General features: G+C 39.9%; 1 long non-coding RNA gene across 1 annotated transcript in view; it reads left to right on the top strand.

Moving 5' to 3' along the window:
• The first annotated feature begins 4,630 nt into the window (after positions 1-4,630).
• Positions 4,631-25,895, top strand: part of LOC125614147 — a 43,015-nt gene continuing 21,750 nt past the window's right edge. The window contains exon 1 of the long non-coding RNA XR_007344792.1: positions 4,631-9,290. This is a non-coding gene — a long non-coding RNA (uncharacterized LOC125614147). The remainder of the gene's footprint in view (positions 9,291-25,895) is intronic.

The following is a 25,895-nucleotide window of genomic DNA, read 5'->3' as shown; positions in this document are numbered from 1 at the left end:
TGTAACAACAAATCCCATCAGTATGTACAACTATAATGCACCAATAAAAATATGTGGGAGAAGAAAAATACTTCAATAAAATAAAAAAGAGTAGGTGTTTACAAAAAGCTTGTTGGATGAGTAATCCCAGTGGCATAGAGTGTTTCCACTTTCCTCTGTGGGGAAGGAAACTAAAAACATCCTCCATTTCTTGCTTGGTTAGTGGGAAGCTGCTGTTGAGATCCACCAAGCACACCAGAGACTACCAGGGATACTCTCAAACAGCCTTAATCCCCACTCCCTCAAGCTGACCTAAATCATGCTTTTATTATGGGACTCAAAGGGGCAGCTTGCCTGAGCAGTTGCAAACTCAAATCGTGGAACAGAACTCCTTGAATATGAATGCTATTTCTGCCACTTACAAGCTATGTGGCCTTGGGCGAGTCATTTTAACCTGCTCTGTGCCTCAACTGCCTCATGTTTAAAATGAGGATAACAGGTAATAGATTCTATCTCATAGAGTTTACATGTCTGTACACATAAAGCCTTTGCTATAGTTCTGAGCTCATAAGTACTCAATAAATGTTAGCTATTGGACTCTTCTTGCCAAGCTCAGCCTGCTAAATGAGGAGTCTCGGTATGAATTATTGCCAATGAGGCCACAAATAGCAGCAGTGCTGAATATGCTCAATAAAATGAAACAATGAAAATATGCTCCAGCCATCTGAAACATGTATGTTAGGAGGCTTCTGGGAGAGTGAGGTATTTGGAAGATTTAAAAGCAGTGTGAACCACCCCATAAATAGGAAACATAAAAGTTTTAGAAAAACTGGGAATAGAAATACTTTTCAACCCCTCCAAACTGGTCACCTTTGTTTAAGGACAATAAATCAATGGGGTGTTTTTAGTGGAAATGGCTCTGACTATCTTCCAATGACAGAGAAACAACTCACTGCAAACTGTTGTTTGAAGGGCCAGGCCAGCATGGGACAGAAAACTTGACAGGAAGATAACATGTCCCCTCAGCTCCAGCAAGTAGGGAGAGCATTCCAACACTTATGTGACTCTAGTGACGACCAGGCCTCCTTCAGTTCGACAAAATACAAGACTGTCATAGGCCACCATTAATCTGAGTCTACTCAGAAAAAAAAAAAAAAACTGGCCAGGAACCACTATGGTCAACATTACAGCTTCAGGCTTCCCTATTCTCTGGGGGTCTTTACAGGAGCCCATATGCTGCCCAAAGGCTCATCTGTGGTAGTTTAGATGCAAACAGACAAGAGGCACATCAGAGATTACGGGGTTCATTCTGGCATAGCAGCTCCATGCCCCACAGGATCTAGTAAACAACTATAATTTCTAGGGCCCCCATAAGGGTCATGCCAGTACCAAGTGTTTCACACTCAGGGAAGCTCAAACTGTGGCTTCCTGCCAGGTATTTTGATTCATTTACAATCTTGCAGCCCCAGAAACAATTTAACAATTGGGCCATTTTTACTATAAGCAATATTGCCCGGTAACACAGCTGACATTTCACCTTCACCATGTTTCCAGAGCAACAGGGCCAGAAAATTAATACAAGGACAGATATCCACAGGGAAGGGGAAAAGGTTATGTTAACCCTTTACTTGCAGTGATAAACTCTTCCAGAGATGGAAGACTGCCAGACCCTGCTCATTGGATGCAGGGATAAGATGGAATGCAAAGAAGCTGGACCTCAACTTAGGCCTGAGGGCAGAGGGCAGCCATGGAAAACCTAAGAGGAATGGTGTTTCCTTGGCAATGAATACTTAGTATTGGGGTTCAGCTATTCCTGTGAGGGATACACTATGAGCAAGAGGTCTTTGGGGTTCTCATACTAAAGGGCTGAGACAGTTGACCCATGGGGAGAGAGCATCATGATTCCCACCACCAGGAAAAACATGAGCTCCAAAGAAACAGAAGAAAATCGAACTTAACCAAGCTATTCACTGACCTGCAATTAAAGCTCTTGGGACTTGCTCTCTACCTCATTTCTTGCATGGAATATGCAGTTCCTTGACCTCTGTTACAGCACTCTTATCCTTTTTTTTGTTGTTGTTCCAGTAAGATACATATATCTGATGATGCAAACATGTAAAATTCCAGGCAAACAAGCTGTTTTCTTTCTCACTTAGGAAAGCCTATCAAGCTGGGAATGAAAGTAAAGTTACCTTTAGCTTTAAATGTACTCTTTTATTTAAAAATAAATCATGCCCAAATGTCTATCAATAATAAAGTACTTGAGGCTCAGCTGACAACCGACATACTGATATGTCAGGACCTGAGTCTGAGAACGGATACCCCTTTATGTGGGTACAGGAACAGAGGAGGATCTCTCATGTGCTGTGATCAAAATTCACCTCAAAATGTAACCAGACATGCCTTTATCTTTCTCAAATCAAACTGAAAAGAATCAGGCACCTCGTGCCCCATCCTGCATTGCTCTTGAGTATTTTATTGAGGTCAGATTATAGTTCTGGAACACCCAAGGTGAGCCAACTTTGATATTTCTTCACTTGATTTGATCATTTATGTAATAGGAGGGACCTCAAATCATCAGGAAGCCTTTTATATTCTCCTAAGACCCTAGGTCAAAGGATAATCAAAACCAGCTGGTGCTTGGCTTACTTGAGCTTAGAGAAGACATTCATTCATTCATTCACTTACCCAACAATCAAGTATCATATATCTATGCTACATGCTGAGGAGGGTGACCTCAAAGAGTCCCTATGGAGCTCCTGGCCTTAAGACCTTCATTATTCTTATAACTGGTCACCCCCTATCATCAACTCCTTCTCCCACTTCCTCCCACAGAACAGTTCCAGAAATTCTTCATTTTAAGAGGCATTGCCTGTCCTGCAAAGGATCACTCTTGCAGGGAGTTTTCTTCTAAAATATCATCTCCCAAAATGTGTTTCATGGACCCAAGACCCAAATATGAAAATAGAGCCCTCTGGTCTGATGAGTTTAGGAAACCCCTCATGCTTGATCCTCTTGTAGAGAGTTTTAATGTACTTCAGGAAATTAAAAGCTTTCATAGGTTCTGCAATAAAGAATCCTGTTTTAAGTCATCCAGTTTTCTCAAACATTCTTGACCACAAAAATGTGTTTGCCTGTGTGTGTGTGTGTATGCCTGTGTGATCTATTAATATCCTGAGGAATGCATATAGTTTAAGGAACATTTTATGAAAGCAATTCACCTTTAACTGGTCCCTTACTTGATATAAATAACCAATATCTGGATATGGATTTATTAACATATATTTGTCCTACAAACCTACTTGATATTTGTACACTATTGTTAGTTTGACTGATATACTTTAACAATGTCCTTAAAAATAATACTAACAAAAATTTATTATTAAGATATATACTAGGGGCTGGAGTTGTGGCTCAGTGGTAGAGTGCTTGCCTGGCATGTGTGAGGCCCTGAGTTCAATCCTCAGCACCACATATAAATAAATAAATAAATAAAACAAAACATCAATTGACAATTAAAAAAAAAGACATATACTAAATGACATTCTTAAGGTCCTAAAGTAGGATAATGTGGGTTAGAGATAATAGGTCATTGAAGTGGTACATTTGTAGCTCTTAAGATGTCTATAGTCTTCCCTTCAAAAATACTCTGACAGCTTTGAAGGTTGAGGAAGGAAAATTGAAAGTTCAAAGCCAGCCTCAGGAACTTAGGGAGACTCTGTCTCAAAAAAAAATGACTCTGAGAGGTCAATGAATCAGGTCAACTTCTTTTGGGTCATATAGTACAGAGACTAGGGGCAAGAAAGTTTCAGTGGTTTCTTAAATATGTGTCCCTTTCTTACTGTCATTTACTAATTTTGGGTGCTAGTCAGAGTTAAGGCTTAATGACACGACCACAAAAGCAGTAACATGAGGCTGGTGTTGGACCATGGTGTGAAGTCACAGAAATATCTTTAGTACTCATATTTTATCATGCTCTTTGTTTGAATCATTAATAATGGTAATGTGAACAAATGAATAAATGTTTAACTACACAAAAGATTTGGCAGGAATTGGTGAGAAACTGTACACTCTGGAAAGAGAGAAAAGAATGCAAATTCCTTTATTCTATTTTCTGAGCCCTGAGATATCTTGGAGAGAAGTTGGAAATGGTTACAAGTATCAATTCAGTGTCCCAAACTGAAGTCAATATTTTTTTTTGTCTGAGACTGTTCTGGCTCTTGGACTATGTATTTCTCGAATCTTCTCTACAGAACGAGGAAAAGTAGTTTACCTTGATTTAAACCCCCAAGACTGAAATCATTGTTGCTAAATTCCAAAAAAAAAAAAAGAAATGCAAATGTGTGAGCAAATATATATAAAATGAAAATGAAAATTTTATCATGTTAATGGTAGCTGGATTGTTTCCAACTAGCCTCCTGTTCTAACACTGCCCCCCCCCAAGAAATCCCACTTCAAGAATTAATTGTAAAGACTTTTTTTGTGTCTTTGAACTAAACATTGTTCTCAGAGAAAGAAAGGTCAAAGTTGACTTAGCAGAGCAGCAGGGAGCTTTTAGTATCCATGCTAGGATACTCCATACTGTTTGCCATGCCAGGTAATCTATATCTCACCAGGATATTTCCTCTGCAATCTGCAGTGAATACACCACCTTTCTCTAGTAATGTCTCACAGGGCACCTTCCAGAGCCTGCTTTCTTAAGATTGTAGCAGACCATCTCCATTGAACAATCTTTCCTTTTCTTTCTCAGAAACCTCCCTGATCCAGTTTTGAAGCATGTAAGAAGCATGTTCAGTTACTACCATAGGCCAGAGGCCCATTTAGAAGGAGAGCATGACCCTCCATCCCTTCCCTGTCTCACCAATTCTAAGCATTCAGCATGCTTTCCTGAGAAGACTCTAAAATGGTTGCTCAGATTATGCCATAGTACACCAAAGAGTGAGTTTGACTCTGTGTGTGTGTGTGTGTGTTTGTGTGTGTGTGTGTGTGTGTGTGAGAGAGAGAGAGAGAGAGAGAGAGAGAGAGTTAGTTCTTACCCTTAATCTTGCCAATGCAATTCTTTAGGAACCCTAGCTTGCATTATTTAGAAGGAACTGTGTTTGCCATCCTAGCCAACACTTCTATCTAAGCCCTGCAGGAGGACTTTGGTTCCGATCCTCTTTTCTTCCTGGCATGCACTGACACATCACATTTATATGTTAAAGTCCAGTTTATAAGAGAACCTGATGGAAAGCGACTCCTAAAGTTAAATAACAGTAGTTGGGAACTTGATCTGGGTTTTTAAAATAAGCTTTGTGACTTTAGACAGTGACTTAACACCTCTGAGTTTAAATCTCCTTTTATGTAAAAGAAGCTGATCTCTCTCACGGTGCTTCCCAGAATACTGAGGGTGAGATCAAACGAAGCACTAGCTAACAGCAAACCCTTAAAAAATAAGTACTAGTTGTGTTCCTCCCAGACTGAAATGTTTCTATAAATTATCGTTTTGGGACTGTGTTCCTTAAGCCACTTAAAAATCTACTGAGACTGCTAGTATCCAAGCCAATCTGAATGAATTTTCAAGCAAGATTTCTTAAGACACCATAGAAACAGCTTTTAAAACTCAAGACATAATGTTCTCCTCTTTCATCCAATAATTATGTAAGTTTTTAGGACAACTGCTCCTTTGCATCATAAAATCCATTTATCTTGACTTAAACTGCCCATCATATACAATTCTCCCATGCTCAGAATCTTTTAGGATTTTCCTCCATGTTTATACCTTGACTTTGATAATGAATTAATGTTCATTTGCTTGTCTGTAATTGGCAAAATAGTGCCTTACCCCTATGAATGACAAATGGTGCCCACAGCCTTCTCTACACTTGACAGCCTTCCTGCTTCTCCTTAATTTTTCGAAACATAATTGGCAGGAGATGTCCGTTCCTCTACCTCACCCAGCTATTCATCCATAGATCTGCTGAGTCTATAAGTTTGGGTTTTCCAAGCTTTAAAGAGATTGATTCCATACTCATCCTCTCCTCCATGACCTCCCACTTACTATCACCTCCAATGCCAACCCCCTCTATGGCTTTACCACTTTTTAATTAGTTATAACACTAGTACCCATAATGGCTTCCCAGCAGTTTCCACAAGAATTTATCAGTGACCTACTTTCTCCCCAGTTTCTTTACGCTTCCTTGTACCCCGAAACCAGTTTGACAAATTGCTTGTTTTAGAGTCCCTTTATATTTGTTCCCAGAGGTTTGATCTTGGCATTTATTATTATATGACTGGCACCTTGCCTTGGGGGCCATCATGCCAGATAATAGTACTAGAGTGAAAAAGCTTGTAAGTTCCCACTCATATTCTCATTCTTTCCTTTCTCTCTCCCCCTCCCTCTTCCCTCCTCTCTCTCCTTTTCTGCCTTCCCTCCCTGCTCCTCTCACCATCCACTGAATTAACTCTCTCTAAATTCCACCTCTCCATGAATAGAGTCTGACAATACCAGACAGCTGAGATCTACTGGAAAATACTAAAAATAATTGCCTTTTGTTATTAAAGGCAGAATGGGGGCTGTTGTTCCCTCCTAGGAATTTGTAGTTTCCTGCAGGGAATCAGAGGTCTGCACCCCAGTGCTTTTTTTAGAATGCAAAAGGCTATTTCAATAAACATGCCACTAGATTGAGGACATTGTCTTAAATTAATATGTATTGTCTCTTGTCCCATTTAGCTTTGGCTGCTGTTTTTCTGGAATTTGCCATTGGAATATTTTACACACTGATTTCTTCCTGCTGTCCTCCATACCCTGTCTAACTTTAAAGTTCCTTTTGAGATTCTAAAGGGGCCAAGATCCCCAACTTTCTTTCTCTGTCTTAGCTTCCTTGCTCCCTGGGGACCAGCTGCATATAAGTTTTCCAATGTAACCTCTTTACTCAAGGTCTTGGGAAACCTAACTTGAGACTCATCCTCCTTAGGACTCTGGTATGAATAGACTTCCTTTTTGTTCATGTACTTTTTTATTATTAAAAGAAGAACTCATGAGTGTGATAGTATTGGTTGGCCAGCCCAGACAATGCTATAACCCCTGGATTTAAAATATCACAGGTACTGTTTACTGAGCTTGCTTTTCTATGTCTAGAATATACATTATCAGGTATTAGAACCAACTGAAATTTCTTTTACAAAGGCACATTCTTGGTCTGTATCTCCAGATGTTTTGATTCTTAGTGTGGAATGAGGCCCAAACATTGCCATTTTAACAGGAGCTCCATATTCTTCTTTGGTCCACATTTGAAGAATCTCTGATCCAGAATGATCATCAAAAAGATTTACACCAGGTAACAACTTCCCTGTATCATCTGGTGGGTTTGCTATTATTGAGCAAATGACTATACTAGAAGCATCAACCCACCTTGGTCCATTTGAATAATCTAACTGTGGAACTGCTACCTAACAGCCCTCCTTTTGACAAGCAGAGAAGACATTAACACTGTTGTTCATTTCTCAAGTGTATTTGCAGTTAAAAAAGAATTACATGAATGATAATGTATTAATTTAGTTCTTGAATTGTAAAAATTGTTCCATACTAAGTAAGATGTTAACAATAGGGGAAATTGGGTGTGGGGTATATGCAAGCTCTCTGTACTGCCTTCTCGATTTTACTGTAAATCTAAAACTATTCAAAAAAATAAGGACTTTTTTTTTAAAGGGAAATACATGCCACCCACCAGAATAGCTAAAAATAAAGACAAAAATTCCAAATGTTAGCAATAAGGTGGAGCAAATGGAACTCTTGGACACTGTAGGGTTGTCAATTGTTACCACCACTTTGGAAAACTGCTTACCAGTGTTAACTAAAGCTGCATATTTGTATACCCTATAGCCTTGCACTTCTAAAGATATGCTCAATAGAAATATGTCCATGTGTTCACCAAAAGAAGTGTACACAACAATAACATTTGTATAGACTCAAACTGGATTTTTAAATAGAATGTTCAACAATAATAGAATTGATAAACCAATTATGATATGCTCAAAAGATGAAATACTCTACTGTAGTGAGCACAAATAAATTTGAACTACACCCTACAATCAGGCTGAGGCAGAAGAAAGAAATCAGACACAAAAGAAGGTATACTGTAAGATTCCATTTATATAAAAAATTTTAAAAAATCAAACTAATCCATGCTTAAAAAGTCAGGAGAGACTGCCCTTGGAGTGGAGATGGAGATGAAGGAGCTCTTATGAGCCTGGAGAAATGCTGGGTTTGGGGGAGTATAATGTTCGAACTTGGATGTGTTCAGTTTGTGAAAATTCATTGAATTGTACCCTTAGGATTTGTGCATTTTTCTGTATGTATGTTATACCGTTTTATTAAAGAAACCCCTGTTTTCTTTGGGGAAGGAACATAGAAAAAGTCAGTAGAGTAAGCACAGGCTCTGAAACGAGATTGCCTTGGTTCAAAGCCCAGGTTTATCACATGTAAGCTGCACAGCCGTGGATAAGCCATTAAACCTTTCTCACCTCTATGCCCTTATCTGTAAAGTGGGGATGATAATAATAGTAACTATGGCATGGGGTTGTTGTGAGGGTCAGGTGAGTTAATATTTGTATAACACAGAATAGTGTAAAGCACAGAGTAACCATCATATAAATGTTTGTTAAATAAATAAAACAGTTTTTTTTTTGGAGGGGAGGAGGGTATACTTTAAACTGTCTTTTAATGGCCACTACTCTAAAGGAGACTAAAGATGAGATAAGAAAATAAAAAAGTAGTTAAACTTATTTCCTAGGCAGCATTCTTTCTTAGGAAGGAAAATATTATTTTGGCACCTGGCCAGTTAATTCTGTTCTTCTTGACTTGGGGTCTGGACTTCCAACAGGCTCCTGGGCACCAGTCCAGAGGCTTGACAATGAACCACATTTGGGACTGCCAGAAATTGCCACAAAAGAGTCCACCCCAGAGGGCCTGTTGGAATTGCTAGGGAGGGAAAGAGTGATCCAGCCGGAGCCAAGCCAGGCTGGAGGCCCCTGATACTACCTGCTGGGTGGGGGAGACCCTAAGCCCTTGCTTTTCCCTTAGTTCCCTGCCAGAACCTTCCTTTCCGTCACAGGTCTCCTCCAAAAAGAGCTAAGACAGGGCTGCTTTCACAGGCAGGTTCAAAAAAAAGAAAGAAAAGAAAAAAGTGTCCTCCCCTCCCAGAAAGAAGTCTGTGAGTATTCTGGCACCCTCTCTCAGTAAGTTCCTTCTTCCCAGAACATCCCTAGTGAATGAAGAGCCTGAAGAGTCTCTCTGTTCACAGCCAACCTCCAGAGGCCACCACAATCAGGTACCTGCGGTGGGGCTCGACCCACTCTTCCTCTCCCTGTTACTTTCTGACACAGCTGGCTCCTCAATCAAAGCATAGTTCCCTCTTATCTAATCCTTTGCTTTAGTAAGTTTAACTTGCCCTCTAAAGCCTGTGCCTGAAAAAAATAAGCCCAAATGAGAACAATTTTTATCTCCCATTATCACTGGAAGTGAATCTCCTCAAAATTGGCAACTCTCCAGGAATATCCTACTAACTTTGGAGCAGTTTCTTGCCTGCCCTCTTAGCTTTCTCTGCCTCTCTTCCAAATGCTTGCTAGAGGAGAGTGTTCACCTCCGCCTGCCCCTGCTACCTTTATTTTTCTAAGAAGAATAATCTAGAGTTCTTGAAACCATGTGTGCCAGAGACTGACTAATTTCACACTCAATCCTTTCCCTTTACATCTCAGGCACACAGATGACTATATTTCCCAGCCTCCCTTGCATGTTAGTGAGACCATCTGGCCAGAATACATGTGGGCCCATAAAATCTCCCACTCTATCCTCCATGCTTTCTCTTTTTCCCTTATCTGCTATCTAGATGCAGTAGCCCAGGTGAAAGACTGCAAGGTCCTAGGGAACACAGAAGCCATAAAATGGAAGGAGTTCAGGCTACTCCCCTTGTAATGTGACATGAGCAAGAAATAAACCTTAATTTGCGTGAGGCCCCTGAGACTTGGAGGTAGTTAGTATAGCAGTTAGGCTACCCTGGCTAAGTATACCAAGTTTTAGACTGTCAAACTTCTTTCTACAAGATGAGACTTCCCAGTCTCTCTCAGAGGTTTTGTGCAGGCATCCTTGACCTCTATGTGGGAGGCCACACCTGGAATATTAGCATCAAAGTTTCACATCCTGACCCTTAACCTCTGACCTTGGTTCATGTTTCAACTTTTAAATTTGTTTCCTGCCTGTTGATTAAAATATACTTCTTAGAAGTGAATTGAAAGTCTCGGAAATGGCGCCCATTATTCCCCTGACTCTCCAGGCACATGTGCGTCTGAGAGGCCATGTTTAGGATATTTGATTTAGTCCTGTTGGCTGTAGTGTAGGCAAACGAGCAAAGAGATTGGAAGCTGCCAACTCCCTCCACATGAGACAAGCTCTCCCAAAGCATTCTTCCCATTCTAAGGAAGAACAATTACAAGCACAAAGAACCATCTACTCAACATCTTAGCTTTGCTTCTGTCCTGACTTGAATCTATAATGACAAGAATGAGAAATGGAGTAGATTTGTGATATTTAACTTTTTGAGATTTGAGGCTACCAGATTTCAATGAATAGAGGTAAGCACAACAAATCTTCATTTTTTTTTTTGAAGGAAGGAGTAGGTGAGTAAATTAAATGTAATTTAAGCCCAGCTTGGAGCTATGAACAACCTTCAGTCAGTTCTTATTCAGTGGGAAAATAGAGCTCTTTAAGCTACATAAATTCACTTTTCCATTATTAAAGAACCAACACAAGTCACTGTTTGACTCGAGTTAACATTCACTCCTTGGAATGTATGATGAGTAAATATTTACCCACTGGCATAGCTGTTGAGTAATTGCCCATTAAAGAAGTTAAATGTTAATCACTTTTTTTCTGGATTGAATAATTTGAACATGATCCTGTGACTAATCTTTAAGGTCTAAAGGCAAGAGAAAAAAAAAAAAAGCCTACATCCGTTGGTTTCTTTCAGTCTTGACCATACCGGAAAGGCACATTCTCAGGAATGTCTCAGATTAGACACATAACCAGTTTGCACTCCCTTAGCACTCAAAAGCAGCTAGATAATTGCTTTTCCATTGTTCTTCATCCAAAGAAACCTTGACCCCAGGTTAGGAATTAATAGAATTTGACAGGGAAGGGTTGGATAGGAGTTTAGAGGAAATATGGGAAATGTAGGAACTAAGAGAAGAAACAAAACCTTGGGATTAAAGACAAGATATACCCAAGATGTCATGGTGTTGGCTGTTCTCAAAGAGAATGATGCATTAAAGGGAATCATGCCATTAAAGTTAAAACCTAGGTTAGGATACACCAAGAACGCTAAGTTTCAACTGAAACAGAGGGGGATACCCCAGTGGCAGACGGCTAGTATAGGGAAAAATCTCTAGAACAGCAGACTCATGGGAAGAATGCCTGCTTGCTACCCTCTATCCTCCAGGATGAAAAAATGAACTTCTAGGTGTATTATCTCCACCCATCAAGAAAGTCTATATCTAGAGGGGAAGGAACCAAATTACCTGCAGAAGTTCTCTATACCCTCCATGCCAACAGGAGCATAGACAGCAGTTTGATAGGTGTTGAGGGAGCTGCTGATGTCCTGCCTGATCTCCTTATGGGAGTTTTCAGCAGTTTTTCAGGCTTGTTGCCAAAGGTAATTCTCAGCTGATTCCTTCTCTAGAGAACTGACCTTGTTCAATGGGAGCCAGCTAGCCCAAAGGGTATATGTCTCCTGCAGGGGCAGCCCATGGCGAATGATGGCTAAGAAGGTGGTACAAAAAAATATTTCCTTTACATCAAGGTGGTATCAACTCTAATGTGATTCCTGCTACAACAAGATTAGGCTGAAGCTAGTCTCTGGCTAAGACCAAAAACTTGCTTAGATCTTTGTTCCTGCTCCCAGTCTATTTCTATTACTGTCCTCATGAGAGGACTCCATCAATGAAGCACATACAGAAGTATCAACATCTCAGGTTCTTCTCTTGTTCTGTTTCTTTTTCTGAACCTGAACAAATACAGTTGTACATGCAAGACCTTTGATTTCCGCCACTGGCTCCAAGTTGCCCAAGAATTTGTTGATGGAGATTGCCCTTGTGGGCAGGTGAAGCAGCCTGATTCCAGGGGTCCTTCAGACAGAATGAGGATAGAGTAACCCACCTTACTTCTTCCCAGAAGTGACTGAATTCTACTTAGAAGAGAATCCCAGGAGTGTAAGACTGCCTGGTACCCTTCTCCTTCCTTCATTGTTCCATATCCTCCATCTCTATGCCACCCACCATCTAATGTAAAATCAAGCAAACACTCCCTTTATTCCATTGGATTTTTTTTCTGTGTGGTGACCCCCTGCATCTTAGAAATCTTTGAGTTAGTGAACACCTTCTTCACTTCTATACTAGCATGGATGGATTTTGCTCTAGGTATGCCTACATTGCATGGTGTGCAGAAAAAGCATAGACTTACATAGTGTCTGAACATGGGCAAATTCTTCAACCTTTCTGAGCATGGATTTCTTCATCTGTAAAATGATATCGATAAGACCTAATTCATAGAGTTGTTGTGAGGAACAAATGATATGAAAACTAGATGTTTTTGTTACCCTACCTGGTAGATGATAGGTGCTCAGTAGTAGACTATGTGGTAAACAGTAAGCTCTTCTCCCTAGTGAAAATTTCTAAAAAAGAAACCGAAAAAACAAAACCCCACACTTAGCACACAGAGATGCACAAGCATCCTGCCTCAGGTCAGTTTTCTCTGTCCATTCATGCATCATCCATTATATATCCACCTATCCATCCATCCATCCAGACGGACACACATGTATCAAAATCCCTTTAATATCCTTTTTGCACCATACGGTATATACACAGAAGCAAATTAGACAAAAACCCCATGTAATGAGCTCACAGCTCATTATTGATGGAAGCCACATGCCTCTTCCCCCTGGAAACCCAGGGCACCTTGAAAAAAAAAAGAAAGTAGGAAAAAAACAGAGGCTCAGTTCTACACTAAGGATTTATTTATTTATTTATTTATTTATTTATTTATTTATTTATTTATGGTACCAGGAATTGAACTCAGGGATGCTTAACCACTGAGTCACATCCCCAGGCCTTTTCTATTTTTTTTTAAATTTAGAGACAGGGTCTCACTAAATTGCTTAGGGCCTTGCTAAATTGCTGAGGCTGGCCTTGAACTTGCAATCCTCCTGCACCAGCCTCCTGAGGCACTGGGACTACAGGTGTGTGCTACTATGCCTAGCTAAATTATTTATTTTTGAGGTCCTTTCTGTGTGAGAGATTCATGAACTCCTATCCAAACAGCCAAATATTCCTTGGGATCTGAGGGAAAATCTTCCTTATTAAGTTGTTTTTGCAGGCTATAGGTTCCCCAACTATCAAGTTTCAAGAAATTGGAACTTCTAGACTCTTTATTATCATGTGGCCTAAGACTCATTTTTCTGAAGACCAAAAGAATGGTGCTCCCCAATATGTTCTCTCCCAGTGGGTCCACTGGAGCCCACTGGGATTCTTAATCTAATTAGCATATTAACAATAGAAGTGGGAGCCACTTTGAGATAATGTTTATCAAGGCTAAGTAGAATTCTAGGTAGTTGATACATATTAATCTCATAGTCCCAACAATTAAGGAAGGTGAGTATTGTAACCTCATTTTATAGATGAAGAGATCAGAGGTCAGAGAGGTTAAATAACTTACCCAAGTTTACAAATAGAGTAAGAGACGTGATTTGAACTCAAGTCCTACTTCTAAACATTGTGAGTTCATTATGACTTTAGTGCTATGGTGTTTCAGTAAGCCCAGTCTTGTATTTGCTTCCTCTTTTTTAAACTCAATGTCAAAATAAGTAAATTTGATAGAAGGTTCAAATTGACCTCAGAGAACATTTCATGATCTATCCTCACATTTCCATTTTTCAGACAAAGCTGTAAGGTGTTATCACTAAACTACCTTGGAGGTTCTTGAGATGACGTTAGAATGGAATAAAATTCAAAGTGCTTTTGCTTCAGCAAAAATGAATATATAACCAACTCACTGGCTTGCCAGTTGGGGAGTACAATTTGTTCCTTTTCTTCCCCTTAATTACCTCTCAATAGAACATTCTGGAATACCCAGGGGGTAAGTTTCCACTAATCTTCAAGCCTCTTTAAAAGCCAGTGCTGACAGAAAAGTTAAAAATAGAACAATATTCTACAAACAAAGCCCTAAGTCTGAGGACCCAAATGATTCAGATATTATTTTGACTCATGGCTTACAAAGAAAGTAACCTGAATTGTGTCAATGGTCCCAACATCTCTAGATAGAATTATATTAGGCTACAAAAGACACAGAAGATCATTTTCAAGGACTTTATAATGTTGTTGAGTATATGCACTGCCTAAATGAAAGATGTACACAGATAAACAGTGATAGTTATAAACGTAGACTTATGATTGCACACTCTCACACATACAAGTGCACCCAGAAGTGTGCATGTTTATGCACATGCGCATACTCATACCCTCATATTGGCTAATGACTGCATCCCAGATGCACAGAGTCACAGTGCAATGCAAATACAGAGAAATACAAGACTACAATAAAAGCCTTAGTTTTGGTTTCAATTTGGCCACCCTAGACAGAGGCAACCCAAAAGAAATAGGGAAACTCAATGGACAAAATTCTTAGGAACAAAATATATTCCATTCCTAGTTTATCAATAACAAGTCATTTCTTTTTTTGAGGGGGGATACTGGGGATTGAACTCAGGGGAACTCGACCACTGAGCCATGTCCCTAGCCCTATTTTGTATTTTATTTAGAGACAGAGTCTCATTGGGTTGCTTAGTGCCTCGCCATTGCTGAGGCTGGCATTGAATTTGCCATCCTCCTGCCTCAGCCTCCCAAGCCACTGGGATTACAGGTGTATGCCACCGCACGGGGCTAACAAGTCATTTCTTTAAGCAAGTCACTTTGCTTCACTGGACTCAGTCTCTTTGTTCCTAAGACTGCTTCCATTCTGTGATGCTATGAAGACCAACTTGAAAAACAACCAACGAAGGCAGTTTTATACAGTATGGATTTTTGGAACAGGCAGTGTGATCAGAAGTTACCCATTCATTAGTTGGTGGACCTCACGCAATTATTACAGAGTTAATCACAAAACCAAGCAGAGTCAGGTGGCTTTGACATGACATAAAAGCATAAAGAGAGAGAGAGAGAGAGTAACTATTCTGTCTGTAATTTTTTTCTTGGTACTAGGGAATTGAACCCAGGGATGCTTAACCACTGAACTATATCTCCAGCTCTTTTTATTTTTTATTTTGAGACAAGGTCTTTCTAAGTTTCTATATGTAATTTTAAGGGCAGAGTGGGGGATTCCATCTTCATGCCAGTAACTATGGAGACAGATGTTTTCCTACTGGTCATGAAGGCTTGGAATTTAATCTGCAAGTATGCAGTGGCTTCTGAACATTCTGGTTTGGCTAGCAGATCTTGGGTTTGGTTTTGGAAGTGCAAAAATTGATGCGTTGACACCTCTTGGCCACCAGAGAGCTCCATGCATCCAACCACAGGAGCTTACTGAATCAGCAAGCACAAATTTACAAAAGGCAAACTGCTCTCTCCACAGCCTAAAGCACAGGTTTATACTGCAATTTCTTACACCAGTAAAATTCACTCATTTGCTTCATCAACAGTCACCCTGGCGTTGTCCCTCTGCCTTTTACAATGCAGGATCTGGTGTATTCAGGAGGCAGAGGATAAACATAAGTACCAGATTCCACCAAGGACAAATGACCAACATATGGTTTTATGATTGCTATCAGAGCTAGACTACATGTACAATAGTCATCAAGAAAATTTCTTTCTACAGGTTTTATTTGGTGGTAATTTTATTTTTTTCTCATAAAATAATATATGACAATCAGAAAAATTGAAAAAAAAACTAGTATAAAGAAGAAAATGACAACAATCCATCATCTCACCATCTAGAGAAAATTTGACAAAATTTGGAAGGGCAAAGGATGTAGTATTTGCCCAGCAGGCGTGAGACCCTGGGTTTGATTCCTAGCACTGAAAAAAAAAAGATTTGGAAATACTTCCTTTCAGTCTTATTTTTCCTTTGGGATGTGTGTGTGTGTTCTTAAATAGTTGAATTCAATTTGTATTGTGACATTTTGGGTAATTTTTCTAAACTGATATTTTCTTTTAATTTTATAAGCATTTTTCTATGCCATTACATGTGCAATGCAAGACAATCTGGGGAATTCAGAGCAGCACAGAAGAAAATAAAAACTCCTTATTTTTCTAATACCCAGAGATAATCATTTTCACATTTTGATGTTACTTTCCAGTCACTTTTCTATGCAGGATATTTTTTTTTTTTTTACTAAACTGGAACCAGTTTTAGGCAGTTCTTTATAGATTGCCTTTTTAATATAATGTTGTATCACTACCATTTCCTGCACATCATTAAATATTTTCCAAAATATGATTTTAATATTAAAATACATAGAACTTAATGCATTTAATAAATTGTTCATTACTGTCAATTGGTATTGGTATTCCAGTAATTTTTATTCCACATAGCACTGAAATAAGCAAGTTTATACCTGTTACACACTATGTACATGTCATTGATTATCCACCTAGAATAATTCCTAGATTTTGAATTAAAGGGTTTAAACTTTTTTAAAAAGACAGATTCTAATTGACACATTGTCCACCCAGAAATGTCGTATTAGCTCGTATTCTCATTTGCAGCCACATGAGAGTCCCTGTGTGGTTATACCCTCACTCATACTGCAGATCACCAATTTAAAACATATTTGCCCATTTGATATACACGCAGGCACATGCAAGCGTGTGCACACACACATACACATAGTTATTTCTCAATGAACACTTAAAATTTCAACTATTGGCTATTTGTATTTCTTCTTTTGTAAATTGCTGAAAGCCTAATAAGTATCTAGCACTGTACTATGTGTTTAATAACAATCCCAGGTGTTCCAAAAGCCCTGTAAGATAGATAACATAGTCTCAATTTTATACGAGAGGGAAATGAGGCATAGAGATGTTGTGTCTTCTCAAGGTCACATGATGAGGAAATGACAAAGTTGGCTTCAAATTCAGATCTGTGATCCCCAAGCTCATGTTCTATCTACCATGAGAAATTATTGAAATCTATTTTTACAGAGGAGATAAGATTAAAGAACTCCTTTGCTATCCATATAACAAATGTGGAGACTATTAGTGTCTACTTAAACTTCTAAAGGTAGAAAAAGAATGAGCAAACCATGGAGACCTTTTAATTATTACAGAGTCTAAATGCTTCACTTCTATAGCCCACAATTCTGAAACCCTGAGGAGTTAAATGAATTGCTAGATATGGAGATTTGACCAAAAGATGGGGGGAAAGGGCAAGAAAATATAAAGAGCACAATAATTTGACAAGCTCCTTCATGTCTTTGCACATCAGGTTTCCTGTTTGGATTTCTCTCCTCTATTCACCTGGTGACTCAGCTAAACTGTCATATCCTCTCCAAAACCTCCAATCATTTTTCAAGGCAGAATTCATGATGTCTGTCGTTTGTATGCACCAAGACCAGGGCACTTATTGTACTAGGTGGCAGAGATGTCTAATTGCCTAACACATTTTTAAAATCTCTTCCATAGTCTTGAGTTGATAATGGAAAATGGCTACCTGGCTAGGTCCAATGTGCATTCACACATTCACACACACACACACACACACACACACACACACACACACACCTTTGCATCTAGGTGTGGCAATGTGACTTGTTTCAGTGAATGGTATGTAAGAGGATGGGATCTCCTACTATCCTGCCAACTCCCCAGCCCCTGACTTGCTTACTGTTATTATCATTTGAGAATGGGATGCTTGGAGTAAGGCAACAATTCTACAACCATGAGGCAACATGCCTATGCACAAAATGCCAATGTAGTGGAGATGACAAAGCAAAGGAATAGGAAGAGCCCCACCAACCTTCAGACATGATGTTCTGTAAGAAAATTAAATATCTCTATCATTTAAGCTACCATTTTTAGGGTATTATGTCCTTGGAGCCAAAAAGCATCGCATGTGGTGCACACATGTAATCCCAGTGGCTCAGGAGGTTGAGACAGGAGGATCATGAGTTCAAAGCCAGCCTCAGCAAAAGCGAGGCATTAAGCACTCAGTGAGACTCTGTTTCTAAATAAAATACAAAATAGGGCTGGGGATGTGGCTCAGTGGTCAAGTGCCCCTGAGTTCAATCCCAGGTACGGAAAAAAAAAAAGCAGCCCACTGTGTCTTTGATTTTTCATCTCTCTCTTTCATTAGATTTTTAACTTTCAAGGACATCCATTGTATCAAATTCATCTCTGTCTCCTTGTTCCTCAGGCCTATCATAGGGCCCTAGAAGGCTTCAACAAATATTTGCTGAATTGAATCCACCAATACTGTTCAATTTTGATAAAAGAGAGTACTCTGACCAAATAATTCTTGACTTTCACCAGCCAGTTCCTATATGCACCTATTTACTTGAAACCAAACTCTTCCAACTGTGGCACCAGGAAGCACTCTGCCATTCACACAGCCTGGTACAGAATTTGCTAGGCAAGGATTCATTTACTGCTTGTTAATTAGTCAAGTGCTGAGTGCACCACAGGACTCATTTTTACATTATTCGCACAATTGTGCAATTAGCATTTTAAAAGGTTTTCTAGGAGGCTGGCTCAAGTAAGTTTATCTTGAAAAATGTCACAAAAGGAAAAGAATAATTAACAAATCAGTTCCCAAGAAGATTTAGTGGACCATTGGCTTCAGCCTGAAAGGCAAAGCATGGAGAATTCCTTTCTATTACATGGCTGAAGAACTCACCTGATCTTTGCTGAACTAAGTAAGACCTTGGGAGTCCTCACCCCTATTTCCAGAGCAGTGACTCTGGCAAGAAAGGGAAGGAACGCCCTATGTTAGGTGGTGTGATGTGATGTTTAAAGTGCTGTTATGACAGTTAACTAGGAGCCCCTGTTCAATTTACTCCAAATGCAAATAATTAGATGCTTACCATCTAATTATTTGGTTGTAAAATTTCATCTTTATTAAGTGAAAAATGTATATTCTTAAACATCTTTGTGTGTGTATACAATGCTGGGGATGGACCCCAGGGTCTTACACATGCTAGGCAAGTGCTCTACGCCTGAGCTACAACCCCAGCCTCCAAATATATATTCTTTATTGTAGACTGCAGTTGTTTCACAACTTAGTGAATAAAATAATATATCAATGTATTTGTATTTTCTCCCAGAAACCCCAACTTATTAAATCAGCACCATTCAGGATGTGGGATTAGCCAGTGTTCATGCCCCTTCTCTCCCCCACCCAATGTCAATTCACTGACAAACTTGTTATCTGTAGGCAAATTACTTAAGAAATTCAGAGGAAATCTTGATATCTATTACTCATTCTGTGAACTTCAGCGGGTTCAAAAAGAACACATAGTAAGGTTATGTAAATCCTAGACCATTGCTGAGAGGTTTTTCAGAGCTGCTCTGCCACCTTGATCATAGCTAAGGAGCATGATGCTTCCCACTGGTGTTTCAGCCAACAATCTGTGGCTTATTCCATCACAAACTCAGCTTCCCAAGGCCTGCTGGACATCAGGGTTCATTAGAGACCTGGGCTAAGGAAGTCATGGCTTCTAGTCCTTTCAGGGGTCAGGAAACATTGACAGCACTGTCAAAACTCAAATAAATGGCTGTGCTTGCTCATTCACAGAGGTGGCCAGGGGGCATGTGGCTAAAATGGATAACCTGATCTCTTTACTGAAAAAGCAACTGACAAGGTCCCCTGTCACCCTATCAATTCTGTGTGGGTTCCCAGCTGCATTTTTCTCTCAGGCATCTTATTATTATGAAATGTTGTCACGGTGACTATAATTTTATCCTTTTCTTAGTAAGCGTTCAAGCAGCTTTTACACGTGTGCTTTGGGTTCTCTCTGGTTCTGTGTCCCTAGAGGGTGGTGGCTTGTCTTGATGCTCTTATAGCCATTCTCAGTTGGCACACCCCAAGAAGAGAGCCTGTGGTATAGAATAGAAAGATGTGCCTACATCCACTCAACCCCCAGTACCTCTTTGTCAAACCTCTCATTTCCCTAAGATGTCTCTGGAGGTCAGGGATCTCTTGCACCATTTTCTTAAATTGATGAAACACTTGAGGCACAGAGATGTTAAGCAACTTGTTTCAGGCAACATAGCTGGTTGGTGGCAGAACCAAGACAAGGAGACAGGTGGTCTGACTCCCTCAGTAGCCTTTTGAAATTAGGTTATATGATAATAAATACAATTGGTTTTGAAAAGAGGCCAAAAAAGCATTCCCAATCTGGTCTCCCCTTTTACCAGATGGCTTGGAGTCTCTTCTCATTTCTTCTGCTTTCTGTGAACAAAGAACCACAGGGAAAAAAAAAAAATCTGTAGAAAAAGTACATACAACTGATAATGAGAGCTAGTATTGGTTTAGTCCAGAATATATTTCAGATATTGCGCTAAATCCTCAGAACATTATGAGGATAAATGTTAATCATCTCCTTTTTATACATGAGAAAACTGAGGCACAGAGAATGTAGGTAAGCAGCCCAAGGACACATAGCTAGGATAAACAATGATTAACTCTGGGGAATAATTTGAAGATGAGCTACTTTCAACTTTTTAAAAATTGCACACATTATTTTTTCTTTTACCATATTTTTGCCACAAGCAAATAACTATATTGTTTTTCTAATTAAAAAGGATACAGTCAAGCTATCAAGTGATTCTAATTCAGACTAACTGAAAAAAGGGTAAGTTCCTATATTAGTGACAAGTGTATAATGTAAAATATTATTTTAAAAGGTATAGCTTCCTATTTTTAAGTGTTGAAGTCAGACCAACCAAGTACCACTCAGGAAGGTTCCCTAGGGCAACTATTTTTTTGAATGACTGGGGATGCTTTGTCTTATGAAGCAGTTTAAGCCTTTTCTCAGCATTCCCAGTGTTATTCTTTTTCTGGTTCTTGGTGAACCAATATCCCAAATTCCGATGGCCTCCAGTCTAAAAAGTTTTATTCATATTACAAGGAGAGAGCAGCTAATATAAAATTCATGAATTACTGCCAAACCCAATGTTTGCGTTTGATGCCACCTCCTTTTGCAAAACAGAACTTTGTGTAGCAATTGCCTCATAGACACTGATGGTGAATAAAGACCAATGAGAGGACTGCAAAGATGTCTGACAAGAGGAAAAGGAGAAACAAGATACCTAGTTTCCCTGCCCAGGAACCAGGAGTAGCAGCCACATGGAGCAGCCTGTGGGCTGGGGTTGGTGCCCTGCACTGCACACTTACTTCCTCCCTCCCCAGGACAGGCTTGGCCTTTCCTTTGTCCTCTCTCCTCAGAGACTCTGAGGGGTGAAAGTCGAAACCTAGAGGAAGTTCAACAGTGTCGGGATGCAATTACTCAGGAAGGATAGACTTCCTTTGAGTCACTCATTTTCAAATCAGAGAATCTAGAAAATTCAGCCACTACACCCCGCCTCACTACCCATCATCCCCCCAGAAGGAAAGCTTCTTGTCTTCTTACAGAGACACAGTATTGCCTGTCTCACTGACCAACTTATCCCTTTTGATCAGGGCTTCCTCTATACAAACTCCAATCCTCTCAGAAAAGAGAGGGAGAGACAGACAGACAGACAGAGATAGAGACTGAGACAAAGAGGAGGCAAGGACATCTGCTGGTTGCTACATCTATCTGCATACTTGAATCCATAACCTCCATTTTGGAAATGGCCTAAATATATTTATTTACAAATGTTTTTTTGAAAATTCTCAAAGAATTTACAACCCACCAAATAGCAGGAAATCCTCACTAGAGATATATTAATCCCAGTCAAATGCAACAAATAAAAGTATCCAGGGAAATCGTACAATAATTTGTGGATCTCTCTGGCCTGAACACGAAGTGAGGTGGGGTGGAATAGTATAAAGACCAACCTTCCCTCATTTCTTTAGGAGTCCCTATTTGCTGGAAATTCCTCCAACAACTGCCATTTCAGCTCTAGGCCCCCAACATTCACCCGTGTTAATCCTTTGCTGGAAATAATTTTTCTAGGTGGCCATGCCTGGCGGACATTGCAGTGCTAAATGAGTTTGGCTCAAAATTAACTGCCCCATATCATTCCATCAAACACAAGGTGCCTTGTTTAGGCAGGAAAGAGAAAGGATTGATTTGCATAAACACCTGGAGGTCAGGAAGCTCTTTACATCCTTAGAACTTCTATTAGTAACTGCTGAATAAATGAATGAATAGATCTGGGGGCATTACTTGTGGAGAAATGGATTTGTGATATCTCTTTCATAACACTTACCACCAGCTGACAGTTCATTGTCTCCCTTTCTTCCCTAGAATATAAGCTCTGTGAGGTCAGGGACTTTATCTGATTTACAGTCTAATGCATCTCTAGTACCTGGAACCATGTAGTAGATGTCCAACAAATATTTGAACATAACTAACTTAGCTATGTGGTATCATTGGAGGGTGGCACTTCAAATGACATGTAGAAAGAGTATGGTGGAATGTTCTACTCCAAAGGACATAAAACATATTCAGATTCTTCCCAAAACAATGAAGCCCTGACCAATGATAAGAAGACCAACGACTTAATTAGTAGGTTGGTATGTGGTCCCAATGGGAGCCAAGGTATGGTCTTAATGCTACTCAGACTCATGGCTGGTTACAGCTTCTTCTAACCTGGCAGCGATTGTGTGTATGTACATGTACAGGGCCACAAATTTTGATGACTAGCATTTTATTATCTTTATTTTACCTAAGAGGGAACTGAAAGAGAGAGGGATGGTGGGGAGGGAGAGTGACTACACCTAGGTCATGCAGTATGGAAATTTCAAAGGCAGGACTCACCTCTGAGCACTTAGTCACTGCCACACCCATCTGTACAGTGGCAAAATACACAGTGCACTCAGGAGGCCTCTCTGTGCAGAGTCAGATTGTGTCCTGGAAGGCCCAGGAAATGCATCGCCATTCATGTCTGAACAGCCCCAGCACATCCAGGAAAAAATCAAAGATCTCTCTCTTCTTCCAAAGGTCACCAGAAGAACTTATCATCCCTTCCCTTACCTCCCAACTGGACATCCCATCTCACTTCTAGGCTTATTTGGAGTCAAAAGGGAATGTGGCTACCCAACTATAGAGTTTCAGCCTTTCTTGGAAAAAAAGATCTATCAGTTCTAATTAAGCCTAATTAATCCATTCATTCCTAAAATCAGCTCTATCCTTGTCCTGTTCCCTAAGTGACAGAGAACAGGACAAGGGGATAGAGTTTTCTAAAATCTCCATTTGGTCCACATTTCAACTTCCTTTTGCACTAAATATTTCTCCTAGAAACACCCCAAGCAGCAATATAAATGTCTGATTTGAGTTGTATTACCCCATTTCCCCCATGGTGAATTTAAAAAGTAGAGAATAGCTTAAAAGTAGGTAATGAAAAAGAAAAAAAGGAGGCAAGGGAGGGAAATGAAAGAAAGCAAAGCCTAAATACCAGCTCCTCACTGAGGGGGACATAATGAGAAGTGGAGAAAGTGGGCCCTCACCAGAAACCAGATGAGGCCTCTGAAACTATGAGAAATAAATGTTTGTTGTTTAAGTAAAAAAAAAAAACTTGTTGTTGACAACCCAAGTAAATTATGGACCTTAATATATGCTGGCCTGTGTGGAGCAGTTCAGTAGCCCCATCTAGAAAGGGAGCCAGGAGGCTGGGCTCTTGGCAACTTTTAACAACTTCCTCACTCTGCAATTCTGGAATCTCTTCTTTTATTTTTTGGGAAGGGAGATTAACATCACTAAATAATAGAAGGCGTACATCCTTAAAAATTTAATGACTGCCCTACATCAAGCAGCTGTCAAATGTTATTTGCTAGTTTTCCAGATACAGTGTTTCATTCTAAACCTTCACAGGGGATCTTGCCCTCATCAGTCTCAGCTCACTACAAGATGGAAGGTGTGAGGCAACCCTAGAAAGCAGGAAATCCCATCTTCCCAATTAATCCATTCATTCCTAAAATCAACCAGCCTTTCCCTTAAACAATTCCTCAGAAAGCACAGAGCAGAGGATAAGCCATCTATAGGTAACTTCACTATACTTTGTTGGAATTACTCTCCAATTCAAACAAGATTCTCATGAGTTTATTTGACTTCTATACCTTTCTTCACTTCACCTCATGTTGTTTGTTTCAAAGCCAGGAACACCTCAGAGGTGGCTCCCTATCTTCTCAGCTGGATTTTTAAGTTCCTCTCACCCCCCCCCATCTCCCTTCCCTTTGACATCAAAGGCTGTCAACACTTTGATGCAAGCCCTTCAGTTCCTTTCCCAGTACCAGTTCTCAACCTTTCTCCCAAATGGTTCACTTGGCCCAGTTCTATTCCCATAGTTTCACTCCTCTTCAGGAACAATACCATAGATAGGCATTGTCAGAAGTAACCTGAGTTCTGTCTTTAAACCCTGATAGTGTTGTGTGGAGAGGGATATTAAAATTATTCCCTGCTCCTGTTTCCCTGGTAACCCCATCCATAGTTGCACCATTAAGACTAACCATTTGTTCCAAGATCATGTGTGCATGGTCCCAGGAAGCAAGAGATGATGAAACTTAAATTTCTCCACTGTGCTTGAGAGCCACCCATGCCCTCCAAACTAATGATTAAGCTTCATTTTTAATTATAAGGGAATTTGAACTAGGCACACTCTCCAATTTCCTCACTGCCCTTCTTGCCCCAGTGGTCCAGGCTAGAGCAAGGTTGCCCATTAAAGTTCAACTGAACTTCAAACAGAGAAGTGGTTCCTGACAAGCATACTTCATTCATTGGACATTTGAGCTAAGCTCTAGTTATGAGTAAAGAAGTCAATGTGAGCAAAGAATTCCATCTGGAGAGAAGACAGATATTTGTTTCCTGCCCTTAATGACTATTAATAGCATTAACTTCTCCTTGGAGACTTGTTTCAGAAATGAGGCGGGGGGAGGTCTAGATGGTAGGATCAGCACATCAGAGAATCAAGGTCCATGCTCTGTACTCTGCAGGAGTCAGAAAAGCTACTGACAACTCTACTTAAAATTGCAGCCAGCTCACCACACTGTCCACTGCTGAGTTCTCCTGCTCAGCTTGATTTCTTTAGCCCACAGCAGTGATCAAGTTTTGACATGCTATATACCATATATATTCATTATATTTATTGCTTATTGTATGCCTCCTCTCACTAGACTACCATCACCACAAGGTCAGGGATGGTGTCTGCTTTGTTCACTGATATAGTTCCAGCACCCAGAATAGTTTATGGTACACAGTAGATACTCAGTAAATATTTGCCAAAAGATTTAAGAAAGCTAGCAGCTGAAGAGACCCTAGTTTCAAGAATCTAAAAAGGATTGTCCATCTCACATTAGTGTCTGGCATAAAAAACATTCAAATGAAGGGTTTTATTATAGCCACACAGATCATTTTTTTTTCCTGGCATTCAGAGAGAGGCAGGGGAAGGGAGAGGATAAGGTCTAAAATTGGGTTAACATTTTGAAGTTCCTATGTAATTTTGGGTTCCTCCAAAGAGTGGACCCTGAAAGAACCATTTGGATGCAAGAGGAGACTCTCAGGAAGGCCAGCAAGGGAAAGCAGATGTGAGACAAAGGAAAGGAGAAAGTCAATACTAGTTCCTGGGGGCAATTAGAGTTCAATCCTGCTGGGGACCCTCTGAGAGATAGTATAGAAGGTATCTCACCAAAGGGGTTGAACTCTAGGGTATTTTTCCACCAAATCACCTCCCTTCTTGGTTGCGGGGGGGGGGGG

Source organism: Marmota marmota, unplaced genomic scaffold (genome assembly GCF_001458135.2).
Source record: "Marmota marmota marmota unplaced genomic scaffold, marMar, whole genome shotgun sequence".
Taxonomy (NCBI): domain Eukaryota; kingdom Metazoa; phylum Chordata; class Mammalia; order Rodentia; family Sciuridae; genus Marmota; species Marmota marmota.
This window is presented reverse-complemented; position numbering and strand designations above follow the sequence as displayed.